The sequence below is a fragment of the Schistocerca nitens genome, chromosome 6, assembly GCF_023898315.1.
Source record: "Schistocerca nitens isolate TAMUIC-IGC-003100 chromosome 6, iqSchNite1.1, whole genome shotgun sequence".
In the NCBI taxonomy this organism is placed as follows: domain Eukaryota; kingdom Metazoa; phylum Arthropoda; class Insecta; order Orthoptera; family Acrididae; genus Schistocerca; species Schistocerca nitens.
The window spans coordinates 39664881-39678638 of NC_064619.1; positions in this window are offsets into that span (position 1 = coordinate 39664881).

Consider the following 13758-nt stretch of genomic DNA (forward strand, 5'->3'; position numbering starts at 1 on the left):
TCACACACATCCATGCCCGAGGCAAATAAACAGTGCAGCACTAGCCTTTTGCGTTATTAAATAACTTATAACAGTACCGTACACTAGAGAGAGACTGAATGAGGTAACACTGTTCTAAACAGACTGACTCTGTATTCGGAAGCGTGAAGGCTCGAATCTTCGGCTGACCATCACGATTTAGGTTTTCCATGGTTTCCCTAAATCACTTGATACAAATGCCGGGATGGTTCCTACTTTATGGCCATGGCCGACAACCTGTCCTATCCTTGCCAGACTAGACCTGAAAGTAAGTAAACCCCTGTATACAGGGTGAATTGCGTAAGACGTAACACCCCCTTTATTTCGGGGGCGATTGCACTTATCGGCATGCGGTTTTCGGCGAATCACAGCGGACTATGGGGCACATACGTTGGTACATGCACAATAATCACAACGTTTATATTGACCGAGATAATGAGGCAAGTACATGTTTTTTAAATGGGACGCTATACTTTTTTACCATCATTCGAACGCTCTGGAAAAGACGCGTATAGTGATGTAACGCATGTTGCTATTGTGATTCAAGCTTTGCTTAAAAGAGGGCGGATGAGGATTTACCTACGTAGCGTAGGCCGTGCATGCTGCATAGAGCACGGCAACTCGGCCTGCGGGTCGCGCGAGGCGTGTTTACAGTCTGCAGCCGCTTCCGACCGCCTCGACCTTCAATCGTACAATATTTCCCAGCGTCTTTTAAGCGAAGTTTGAATCACAATAGCAACATGCGTTACATCACTATACGTTCGAATTATGGTAAAAAAAGTACAGCGTCCCATTTAAAAAACATGTACTTGCCTCATTATCTCGGTCAATATAAACGTTGTGATTATTGTGCATGTACCAAAGTATGTGCTCCATAGTCGGCTATGATTCGCCGAACACCGCTTGTCGATACGTGCAATCGCCAACGGAATAATGGGGGTGTTACGTCCTAAGCGACTCATCCTGTATTTGAATTATGTTGTTTTTGTTGTTCTTAAACTATAATACGAAGACATGTAAAATATCGTTGTAAACGTGACCTATGGATGAATAAAGCTACTACTCTTGAAAGACAGCAATTTTTTTTCACCTTTACTTGGCTGCATATTGTTTGTCAGATAAATACTGGTGCACGGTGACTGTAAAATAGGAGTCTTGGCAGATGGTGAGCGGCAGTTGTGATGTAGAAACCACGGCGCTTAGAAGTGAACAGATCGGCGATCTGCAGGCTGCGTTCTCAACTGGCAGAGTCGTCTGGGGTGCTATCTCGAGTCCCCAGCTGCGTATCGTAGTGCTGAACTCCGAACCAGTCAGGCGCGGTGTCTCCGCTCTCTGTATACTGAACTCCTATCTGAGCCACTGACAGCCTTAACAATGGGTAATGAAGCTCATTTTTCCCTCCAGTATTGTAGTATGTATGGACGTCGCTGTTATTCTCAAATTGTGATTTTAACATCCTTCGGATGATGATGTTTGGTTTGTGGGGCGCTCAACTACGCGGTCGTCAGCGCCCGTACGAAGTCCCAGTTTTTACACAGTCCATTTTTTCACAATTCAATCTAGTCACTGTCACAAAATGGTTCAAATGGCTCTGAGCACTATGGGACTTAACATCTGAGGTCATTAGTCCCCTAGAACTTAGAACTACTTAAACCTAACTAACCTAAGGACATCACACACATCCATGCCCGAGGCAGGATTCGAACCTGCGACCGTAGCGGTCACGCGGTTCCAGACTGAAGCGCCTAGAACCGCTCGGCCATAATGGCCGGCGTCACTGTCACAAATGATGATGATGATGATGATGAAATGATGAGGATAACAGATACAGCCAGTCCCCGGGCAGAGAAAAACATTCTTCGGCATAACCAACCCTGATTGCTGTCAATCTCCTACGGATTTCCTATAGTTCACGTTTCGATTCCATTCAATGATGTGCCCAGGCATGCGCTTTGTTAAACTTCTGCCTCATTTCCACGTCAGTGTATGACAGCAGCAGAGCTGGTTTAATGAAGAAAGCTTTCTTCAACTGTGACGATCTGCATTTGAGATCTTACTTGCTTCGGCTATACCGCCCAATCTTATGTAACGACATGAGCCTCGTACCGCGGAACAAACTAATGAACTTTTGTAACCGGATCGAAAGTAGAGTCACTGTTCAACGCGATAAGCGTCCTGTGTATTCCCTCCTCTGTATTACTACAGATTACATGCATCTGTGGATATCAGCGCTATGGATGCATACGTGTGAAGGGCACAGTTGTGCCCTGCTGCATTAAGGCAGAACACAGACATTTCTGATCATCCACTTGGTATCTTCTATAGATAAAATGAAATGATCGTGTGGCATTGTCGCCCGGGGGGGGGGGGGATTGCAAATCTTATTTCAGGTGACGCCACACTGGGCGACTTGCGTGCCGGTGACGACGTTTAAAGGAGGATGAGGGTAACACAACACCCAGTCCACAAGCGGAGAGAAAATGTCCAACCCGGCCGGGAATCGTACCCGGCTCCGCTGGATGGCAGGCAAACACGTTACCATTGACTTGAACAGGCGTACTTCTATAGATGACCCTAGCAGAAGAAGCACTCAGGTCATAGATATATGTTTCTTGATGTGAGGACGTAAATAACGGAATGAGGTCCTCAACGCTACTAAATAAACAGTTAAATTTCAAACATGGATGCCTACGATTTTTTTAGAAAACGAACGACGTAGCAGACAAAGCCAGAATCATATAATAATGTGATGCCTATAATATCTCACCTAACACAGTTCAAGATCGTAATAATTAGAATGTTTGTAAAATTGTTTACATATATCATATAAGAAAATATACTTCCTATTGACATTCCACTCTGCATTGCTCACAAAGATGTTGTTCATTAATTAATTACATTTACGGCTCTTAATTACGATATACAAAATGCGGCCTCGCTCGTACAACCGCAGCGTTCAGCTGCTCTCTGCGGACGCGTGCACTCGACTACACTCTCCAAAGTAGACTTCTGCAGTCAAACCGAAATTCTTCTCTCGGTGTAGATTAGATTTGATTAGATTACTACTTGTTCCATAGATCATGAATACGACACTTCGTAATGATGTGGAACGTGTTAGGTTAATAAAAGGAGTCTATACAAGATATTACATTACACAAACTATTACGTGACACTTAATTTTTTTTGGGGGGGTGGGGGTGGGGAAATTACCCACTTACTATATCCAAAAATTCATCTAAAGAGTAGAAGGAGTTGCCATTCAGAAATTCTTTTAATTTCCTTTTAAATGCTATATGGCTATCTGTCAGACGTTTGATGCTATAAGGTTAGTGACCAAAGACTTTTGTGGCAGCATAATTTACCCCCTTCTGAGCCAAAGTTAGATTTAACATTGAGTAGTGAAGATCATCCTTTCTCCTAGTGTTGCAGCCATGTATACTGCTATTACTTTTGAATTCGTTCGGATTGTTAATAACAAATTTCATAAGTGAACATATATATTGTGAGGCTACAGTGGAGATCCCTAGCTCTTTAAATAAGTGTCTGCAGGATGCTCTTGGATGAGCTCCAGCAATTATTCTGATTACACGCTTTTGTGCAATGAACACTCTTTTACTCGATGATGAGTTACTCCAGAATATGATGCCAAACGAAAGCAGAGAATGAAAATAGGCATGGTAAGCTAATTAACTGAGATGTATATCGCCAAAATTTGCAATGACCCTAATAGCGTAAGTAGCTGAACTCAAACGTTTCAGCAGATCTTTAGTGTCTTTTTTTTTTTCAGTTCAACCCCTATTAATGCATACACCTAGAAATTTTGAATATTCTGTCTTAGCTACCTATTTCTGATCGAAGTCTATATTTATTAATGGTGTCATTCCATTTACTGTGTGGAACTATATATATTCTGTTTCGTCAAAGTTTAATGAGAGCCCATTGGCACAGAACCACTTAATGATTTTCTGAAAAACATCGTTTACATTTTCGTTAATTCTTGTCTGATGGGTGTGGTAGCTGTACTTGTACCATCGGCAAAAAGTACCAGCTTTGCATCTTCGTGAATACAGAATGGCAATTATTAATATATATTAAGAACAGCAGAGGACCAAAGACCGAACCTCGCGGCACCCCATTCTTGATTGTTCCCCAGTTTGAGAAATCACCAGCTTTTTGCATATTATGTGAGCTGTTTATTTCAGCTCTCTGCACTCTTCCAGTTAGGTATGATTTAAACCATTTGAGCGCCGTCCCATCCATACCACAGTACTTGAGCTTACCTAGAAGTATTCCATGATTTACGCAATCAAATGCCTTTGAGAGATCACAAAAAAATCCCAACGGGTGACTTCCGGTTACTCAGAGCATTTAATGTTTCATTAGTGAAACTATATATAGCATTTTCCGTTGAAAAACCTTTCTGGAAACCAAACTGACATTTTGTTGAAACTTTATTTTTTCAAAGGTGTGAAGCTAGTGTACAATACATTACTTTTTCAAGAATTTTGGAAAAGGCAGTCAGAGGAGAGACTGGGCGGTAGTTGTTGTCATCAGACGTATCCCCTTTTTCATGCAGTGGTTTAACAATGGCATGCTTCAGTCTATCAGGGAAAATACCCTGTTTCAGAGAGCTATTACATATGTGGCTAACAAGGGAACCTCCCCATCGCACCCCCCTCAGATTTAGTTATAAGTTGGCACAGTGGATAGGCCTTGAAAAACTAAACACAGATCAATCGAGAAAATAGGAAGAGGTTGTGTGGAACTATGAAAAAAACAAGCAAAATATACAAACTGAGTAGTCTATGTGCAAGATAGGCAACATCAAGGAGAATATGAGCTAAGGAGCGCCGTGGTCCCGTGGTCAGCGTGAGCAGCTGCGGAATGAGAGGTCCTTGGTTCAAGTCTTCCCTCGGGTGAAAGGTTTATTTTCTTTATTTTTGCAAAGTTATGATCTGTCCGTTCGTTCATTGACGTCTCTGTTCACTGTAATAAGTTTAGTGTCTGTGTTTTGCGACCGCACCGCAAAACTGTGCGATTAGTAGACGAAAGGACGTGCCTCTCCAACGGGAACCGAAAACATTTGATCGCAAGGTCATAGGTCAACCAATTCCTCCACAGGAAAACACGTCTGATATATTCTATACAACACTGGTGACGGCATGTGCGTCACATGACAGGAATATGTTGTCAACCCACCTAACTTGTGCACTTGGCGAATGGGTAAAAAGATTCTTCTACCTTGCCCGATTTAGGTTTTCTTGTGGATGTGATAATCACTCCCAAAAATGTGATGAAAACATAAGCGTTTGTCACATAAACTGAAAAAAAAAGTTAAAATTTTCACGCAAGGGAAGGCTTGAACCAAGGACCTCTCGCTCCGTAGCGGCTCACGCTAACCACAGGACCACGGCACTCCTAAAATTACTGATTCCTTGTTATTGCATATGTTACGCATGGACTACTCAGTTTGTATATTTTCTTATTTTTTCATAGTTCCACACAACTTCTTCCTGTTTTCTCGATTTATCTGTGTTCAGTTTTACAAGGCCTATCCACTGTGCCAACTTATAACTAAATCTGAGGGGGGTGCGATGGGGAGGTTCCCTTGTAAGAATACCACTTATCTCTTGGAAACAAGCTTTTATTATCCTGCTGGAAAAGCCATCAATTCCATGTGTGCGTTGTTGGTGCGAGCCGAAGGTGCAGAAAGTGCTTCGTCTTCATTACATCAGTCTTGAGCTACTGCACGATATAGGTAATGAAATGTGTCTAAATCTACTATTGAGGATCATTGTGATAATTATCAATAAAATTTGAACTATATACTGGATGCTCATAAACCCAGGGATAAGTCTGTAAGGGTGTTGGAGGGTAGATTGTGCTGAAAAATAATTTTTAAGAAAAAAGTTTGATTCGTTGTCTCTTTCCGAATCAATTAACACTGAAGTCAGCCATTGGGGCCGTTGAAGACGCAAATTGAAGTGCCCGCCCAGATACACTTAACGTTAGTTGTTCTCATAACATACATGAAAACGCACGAGACTTCTCAGGCTTTGGCTCAGGTTCGTTCTTACTACTGTTCCACGTCCAATGTTTGTATCGCTCTCTTGTTCACTTTTAGGACACCAAATAAAGAACACGCTTGGCGACACAGTCTCTGGTGGGCCGCTTGAATACTCGCGCCCAACGGTCTGACTTAGTAAGTTCTATAATTACTTAACTCGCAAGCAGAGCAACGTATCGAATTTCTTTCTTAAAAATTATTTCTCTGAACAACCTACTTTGCAACACCCTTGCAAACTTTTCAAACGATATCTCACGACCCTGTATAAGGAGATGTTAATAAATGAAAATATGTCTGCACCTCACTCCATTTCTTACGTCATACAACAGCTAACACATACTTTCTCAATTATAAAGTGAGGTTTGGGAGTGAATGCAGTGGCTGCCAGACCCTGAAAAGCTACTCTAGGCAGATGGGCTCAGTCGCGTAAAGTGGGCCACGTGCGGCAATATGCTGTACCACAGCGCTTACTAAACGTCCCCAACCGCCTGCTGATCTCTGCCCGCACCCTACGTGACTTCTGCAGCTACAACAAACTCGTTTTGGCACGAATGAATACTGGACATCCGGACAGGTTGGGCTCACGTCGAAACCGCGAGTTATCGAGTGGTCGACCGTCGTAATGTAGACCTGAGCCGTGGGGTCACCAGCGCTCTGCTGTCATCCTGACTGGACAGCCTGCCAAGGGGCGCAGCCGCCGCTTGCTGGACCGAGAGTCGAAATGGGGTCTACCTAGTTACCGCGACATTGGGATCCTCGCCGGTGCCAGTCGCCACCAGCCAGCCACCAGTCCGGGACTCGCTCCCTGGACCTCCTCTTCCATCACTTGCCAAAGCCGGGCGTGACTCAGTGTCCCGCACAAGGCAGTTGTGTCGCTGTGCCTCATCAACCCTGATACTGCTCGGCCACGGCCTGGACCATTGACTACGCATGGTCCGGCCACACCTGGTCCACGCTGAGCATAGCAACGGCCGAGGCCTACTAGAACGTTTTGCGGTCGAGTTACATGACTCGAGACGCGCCTTCCTGCACCGCCTAATGTGGGACTGAGTCGTTCTACGAACTACTGAGTGTGATAAAGGGATTACACAGCTTACTAGTGGCTTCTGGCTCACCCCAAACCATGGTTCTCCACCAGATCGTAACCACACCCTCTACGCTTGGTTCCACTACTGTGTCGTTACGAAGCGAGTAATGAAGGTAGCGGAAGAAAATTCTTCAAGACGGACAGAACTTAGTCATTCTGGTTGCTTATAAGGAAGACTGAGAACACCTGTTGATAGAAATGGACAACATACGAAGGGCGTTCAGTCAGTAATGCAAAACTTTTTCGTTGTCGAATTTCGGTTGAAAAAAAAAGCTCAGTTTCTTTTGCGACATTATGAAATATTCTCGCATCAGCCCCCATAGTTTCATGAAGTTGATGGTGGCGCTGTAAGTAGCCGTCAAAATGTGCGCCTGTAACGGAGGTGCGTTCCACACACACAGACCTGTCATTTTGTTTCTGTTAGGGGAAAACCAAAGTTTCGCAGATATTAATAGGTGCTTGCAGAACGCCTACGGAGACCTAACAGTGAACAAAAGCTCGGTGAGTCGTTGTGCGAGGCGTCTATCATCATCGCAACGATGTGGCGCGAGTGCATACGATCTACCGCGTGCCGGCCTGCCGCACACAGTTGAGACCCATGCTGCGTTGGGATGTGCGGACACTCTCATTCGACGTGATCTACTGATCCCAATCAAAAACACTTCGCCGCTCAGTTGAACGTCTCTGTTTGTAGTGCTTGTAACGCCGGAAATGCATATCCTCCTATTTCCATCTATTGTACTATAATTTTTTTTCCTTGGTTTGTTACCTCAAGATATGACGTTTCTGTCTCTTTATATATCGTAATTGTTTTACTATACACACACACACACACACACACACATATATATATATATATATATATATATATATATATATATATATATATATATATATATGTCGATGTATAATTGATTTGTTTTGTAAATATTATTTGTATTTTTACGCTGGGTCTTGCCTAGGGAAAACTGCTATCGAACGATTACATCGATAGGTCGTGTGAAGAATCAAAGTGTGTAGGATCTTTGGTAGTGTTAACTCTGCCGCGTGGAGTGCGGGCAGGGCAGTTGGAGTCGCTGGAGTAGCGAGTGGAGCAGGTGTGTGGTGTGACGCTCCCGCGAGTTGCCGCACTTTCGGGGTTTGGCAGCATGTAATTGCGCTCGACTTGCGATGATAGTTTCTGACATGGTGTCGCGGACGGGAAGCATTAGCTGGCGCACATCAAGAGCCCGTTTCGTCTGGTGACCGTGTCGAGAAGAATGCGCGCCAACATCCAGCTTCTGCAACAGCGACGGCCGACAATGAGTGACTGTCGCCACCTCCTCGATCGACGGCTTCAAATCTTCAATCAACCAACAAGGAAGACTGGAAGCACGTAAAGTTTTAGAACTGTATGGCAGACATCTGCTTTTCAAACTTTTAAAATTGTTGCATCACAAAATTACAGCTACTTAGCATGAACCTTTGTTGCTCATTGTCCCAATTGCATTACCAAGCAGGGTCCCTTCCTTTTCCGAAATGAACCCGAGTGTCGTTGAAATTCAAACGCCAGCATAATTCCATTTCACTGCTTTAATTTCAAAGTTCAGTTAAAGTATTCATAGCTGGCTACAATACTTAGATTACACAAGCACAAATTAAGAGTGCGAGTTTTGTTACCATATTTTAGCTTACCTGTGACTGCAGCTCAGCTTGGTACGTACTAAATTTTACTATTGTTAATTGTTCAGAATCATTTAATTCAAGTTCAAAGTTAAATCTCTTATTTCTAAATTGCGTAGATTCAAGTAGCTTTTGAAATGATTGTTGAGGTAGTCCAAGACTAACAGTATTTTACTGAATTTCGATGTGCTTCAGAAAGAAAGCTCACTATTAACTTCAGTCACTAAATTAACTTTCGATTTTCCTGTTTTATTAATTATTTTGCTAAATTAAGTCAGAGTGTAGCGAAATTTATTACTTCTGACAAACTTTCAGTTTTCACACTGCACGTGTCAACCTTCAGTTGCCACGCTTCTAGTGCTAATTATAAGTGTAATAACCTTTTCTTTTCAGTTACTATAGTAATTGTCCTTAGGACTGGCGACCGTAATTTCCCCCAAATTTCAAATATCTAATTACCGCTAGTTGATTGTTAACGTAACGGCCGCACATTTACTTTCTTTATTAACTTTACCCCTATTTCAAAATTAATTTCCACCAGTTTCATTAGCATTTTTCCTTTCATTTAGATGTAACCCTTTCCTCCCTCTTTACCGACAAATTAACCTCGGTGACGATTGCTTTTCCCAAATTTCCATTAGGTACACGCGGTTTAATTTTTCACTGTCATTAAGGTCGATATGTGAGGGGGAGGTTACATGCTGACACACTCACCCGTCACTGAGGGTACTCAAAGGTGTGTGCCCGCTGTTTCCTTGCCACCTAACGGAAAATCATAAAGAGCAAAAAGTTACCATATTTGCGGAACTGCTTGCCCGTTACTACTCTAACGGTACCAATTTTTTTTGTCAAACATCGACACTGGCGATAAAACATGGGTCAATCACTTCGAACTGGAAATACAGCAGTATTCGAGGGAGTGGCAACCACACACCCCCTTCCTCCGAACGAAAAGCTTAATGCCACACCCTCATCCAGTAAAGTCATGGCGACGGTCTTTTGGAACACTGAAGGAGTTACTGTGTCTGATGTCCTCCCTTGTGGTGCAACGATGAACTGTGAAATCTATTGCGCCACCCTCAAGAAATGTAAGAAACGATTTGAGCGTGTTCGTCGCCACAAACCTGCAAACGAACCTCTCCTTCTCCACGACAGCGCAAGGCCTCACACAACTGTGAGCACCCGACAAGACGTTACAACATTTCAGTAGACTGTTTTTTCTCATGCACCCTACATCCCGGATCTCGAACCTTCCGACTTCCATCTGTTTGGCCCAATGAAGGATGATGCACTCTGCTCGTAGCAGTACGTGGATGAAGGGAAGTCATTAATGCAGCAAGACTAGTAGAGTGGTACCGTGCCAGCATACAGGTCCTCCCTGTAAGATGGAGTAAGGCTGTCGCATCGATCGGAGATTACGTTGAAAAACAGGGTTTTGTATCCAAAAGAGTGGGGAATAATATGGTGGATTGGTATCCTGAACAAAACCGTTACTTACTAAACCGTTACTTATTGAATGCCCCTCGTACACAGGACAATTATGATTTAAGGAAGGCGAAGACGAAGGTAACGTATAGTAGTGGAGTAAGACTTGTTTAACGGAGCAATATTTCACTTTTCTTTGCAGTAGCTTTTACGGGAGCAAAATTCCCGTTACTCCCTTCGCTTGTAAATGATGTAGAGGCAGCGGGTCACATAAAAAGTGTGGTATCAACGTTCGACACCACACCTGTTAGAAGTTGCAATTGTCGACCGCGGTCCGTACTAGTATCTTTGGACCCGAGAGTCACGACCAGCGCCGCTCCGCGGCTTGTATCAAGTTTCTAGCGTCCAATCTTTTTGGGGACGTCAAGGAGAAAAGTACTTCAAAAGAAATGCATTTTTGTAAAAATACAGTTTTCATTCTGCGTGTATGAAAGTTTTACAGTGTGTAGATACATCCTTCTCGCTTGTTTTGAAACTTAGTTCAACCTGTTCCCATGAGTGGCGCCGTTACAGCATATCTTCAAAATGGCTGCTACACTTGACGTTCGTCAGAAGCAACGTGCTGTCATAGAATTCCTGTGCTGTGAAGACGAGACAGTGGTAAACATCCACAAGAGCTAGAAAAAGGTCTATGGAGATGCTGCTGTCGATCGCAGTACAGTTAGTCGGTGGGCAAGCAGGTTACGTGATGAAAGCGGGCACGGCAATATTGAGGATTGTCCTCGCAGCGGCAGGCCTCGTACTGCACACACTCCAGACAATGTGCAGAGAGATAACGGATTGGTGACTGCTGACAGACGCATCACAGTGAACAAATTGTCACGCTACGTTGGGATAGCGGAAGGTAGTGTTTGCAGAATACTAAAAGTGTTGGCGTTAAAAAAAGTTTGTGCCAGGTGGGTTCCCAGGATGTTGACAGTGGCTCTCAAAGAAATAAGAAAAACAAGAAACTTTTGGAACAGTATGAGAATGTTGGAGATGAATTTCCTATAAGAATTCTGACAGACGATGAAACATGGCTCCATCAGTTTTCACCAGAGACGAAGAGGCAATCAATGGAGTGGCATCATGCAAATTCACCCCCTCCCCCCCCCCCCAAAAAAAAACAAAAAAAACTGCTCCTTCTGCTGGAAAAGTTATGGCTACGGTGTTTTTCGATTCCGAAGGACTGTTGCTTGTGGACATCATGCCAAGTGGAACCACCATAAATTCTGATGCATATGTGACGACACTGAAGAAACTTCACGCTCGACTGAATAGTGTTTGACCACATCGGCAAAAGCAGGATGTTTTGCTGTTGCACAACAATGCACGGCCACATATCATTCAAAAAACCATGGAAGCGATCACAAAACTCGGATGGACAACACTGAAAAACTCGCCTTACAGTGCTGACCTGGCTCCATGTGACTGTCATGTCTTTGGGAAATTGAAATACTCTCTTCGTGGAACAAGGTTTGAAGATGATGACTCCCTTGTGCACGCTGCCAGACAGTGACTCCAAGAGGTTGTCAATAAACACTTCCGGGCTAAGTTGCCGTGGTCGATCTGTAAAACTTCTTCTACCTAACGTTTCGTTCTCAACTACGGAGAACATCTTCGGAGGTGAGTCAACGACTGGCTGCTAGGAGCTGGGGCCGCCGCTTATATGGATATCGTAGAGGGCGCCACCGCACGTGCGGTGGCGCCCTCTACGATATCCATATAAGCGGCGGCCCCAGCTCCTAGCAGCCAGTCGTTGACTCACCTCCGAAGATGTTCTCCGTAGTTGAGAACGAAACGTTAGGTAGAAGAAGTTTTACAGATCGACCACGGCAACTTAGCCCGGAAGTGTTTATTGATGAAGACGACGGCCGTGAAAGCCTACATGGAATGATCCAAGAGGTTGGTCCAGAATTTTACTGTGTGGGTACACAGGCGCTGGTTCCAAAAAGGCATAAGGCAGTTGAGAGGGATGGGAATTATGTGCAGAAATGAAAATATTGTTCCTAAAGGATGTATATACACATTGTACACTTTCAAACATGTAGAATGTGCATTTCTTTTGGAGTGACCCACGTAGCATAGCCTTTAGCTAACAGGAAGCAACCTCTAACAAGGCGCTTAGTAACATATGGCCTAAGTGAGGCCTTAATAGCTATCTGTTTATATGAATGTAGCCAAGAAGAATCCTGTACAACCAGTTAAGTACAATATATTATTTTTTACCAACGACTTCTAATTATTTCAGTCGTTGTAGATCCAGACCATGCAGCCAGCACCTTATCGACGTTACAGACAAACCTGCTGTGATTTATACAGGGTTTTACAAAAAGGTACGGCCAAATTTTCAGGAAACATTCCTCACACACAAAGAAAGAAAAGATGTTATGTGGACATGTGTCCGGAAACGCTTACTTTCCATGTTAGAGCTCATTTTATTACTCCTCTTCAAATCACATTAATCATGGAATGGAAACACACAGCAACAGAACGTATCAGCGTGACTTCAAACCCTTTGTTACACGAAATGTTCAAAATGTCCTCCGTTTGCGAGGATACATGCATCCACCCTCCGTCGCATGGAATCCCTGATGTGCTGATGCATCCCTGGAGAATGGGGTATTGTATCACAGCCGTCCACAATACGAGCACGAAGAGTCTCTCTACATTTGGTACCGGGGTTGCGTAGACAAGAGCTTTCAAATGCCCCCATAAATGAAAGTCAAGAGGATTTAGGTCAGGAGAGCGTGGAGGCCATGGAATTGGTCCGCCTCTACCAATCCATCGGTCACCGAATCTGTTGTTGAGAAGCGTACGAACACTTCGACTGAAATGTGCAGGAGCTCCATCGTGCACGAACCACATGTTGTCTCGTACTTGTAAAGGCACATGTTCTAGCAGCACAGGTAGAGTATCTCGTACGAAATCATGATAACGTGCTCCATTGAGCCCAATCGAGACATCACCAACAATGCCTGCCCAAACGTTCACAGAAAATCTGTGTTGATGACGTGATTGCACAATTGCGTGCGGATTCTCGTCAGCCCACACATGTTGATTGTGAAAATTTACAATTTGATCACGTTGGAATGAAGCCTCATCCGTAAAGAGAACATTTGCACTGAAATGAGGATTGACACATTGTTGGATGAACCATTCGCAGAAGTGTACCCGTGGAGGCCAATCAGCTGCTGATAGTGCCTGCACACGCCGTACACGGTACGGAAACAACTGGTTCTCCCGTACCACTCTCCATACAGTGACGTGGTCAACGTTACCTTGTGCAGCAGCAACTTCTCTGACGCTGACATTAAGGTTATCGTCAACTGCACGAAGAATTGCCTCGTCCATTGCAGATGTTCTCGTCGTTCTAGGTCTTCCCCAGTCGCGAGTCATAGGCTGAATGTTCCGTGCTCCCTAAGACGCCGATCAATTGCTTCGAACGTCTTCCTGTCGG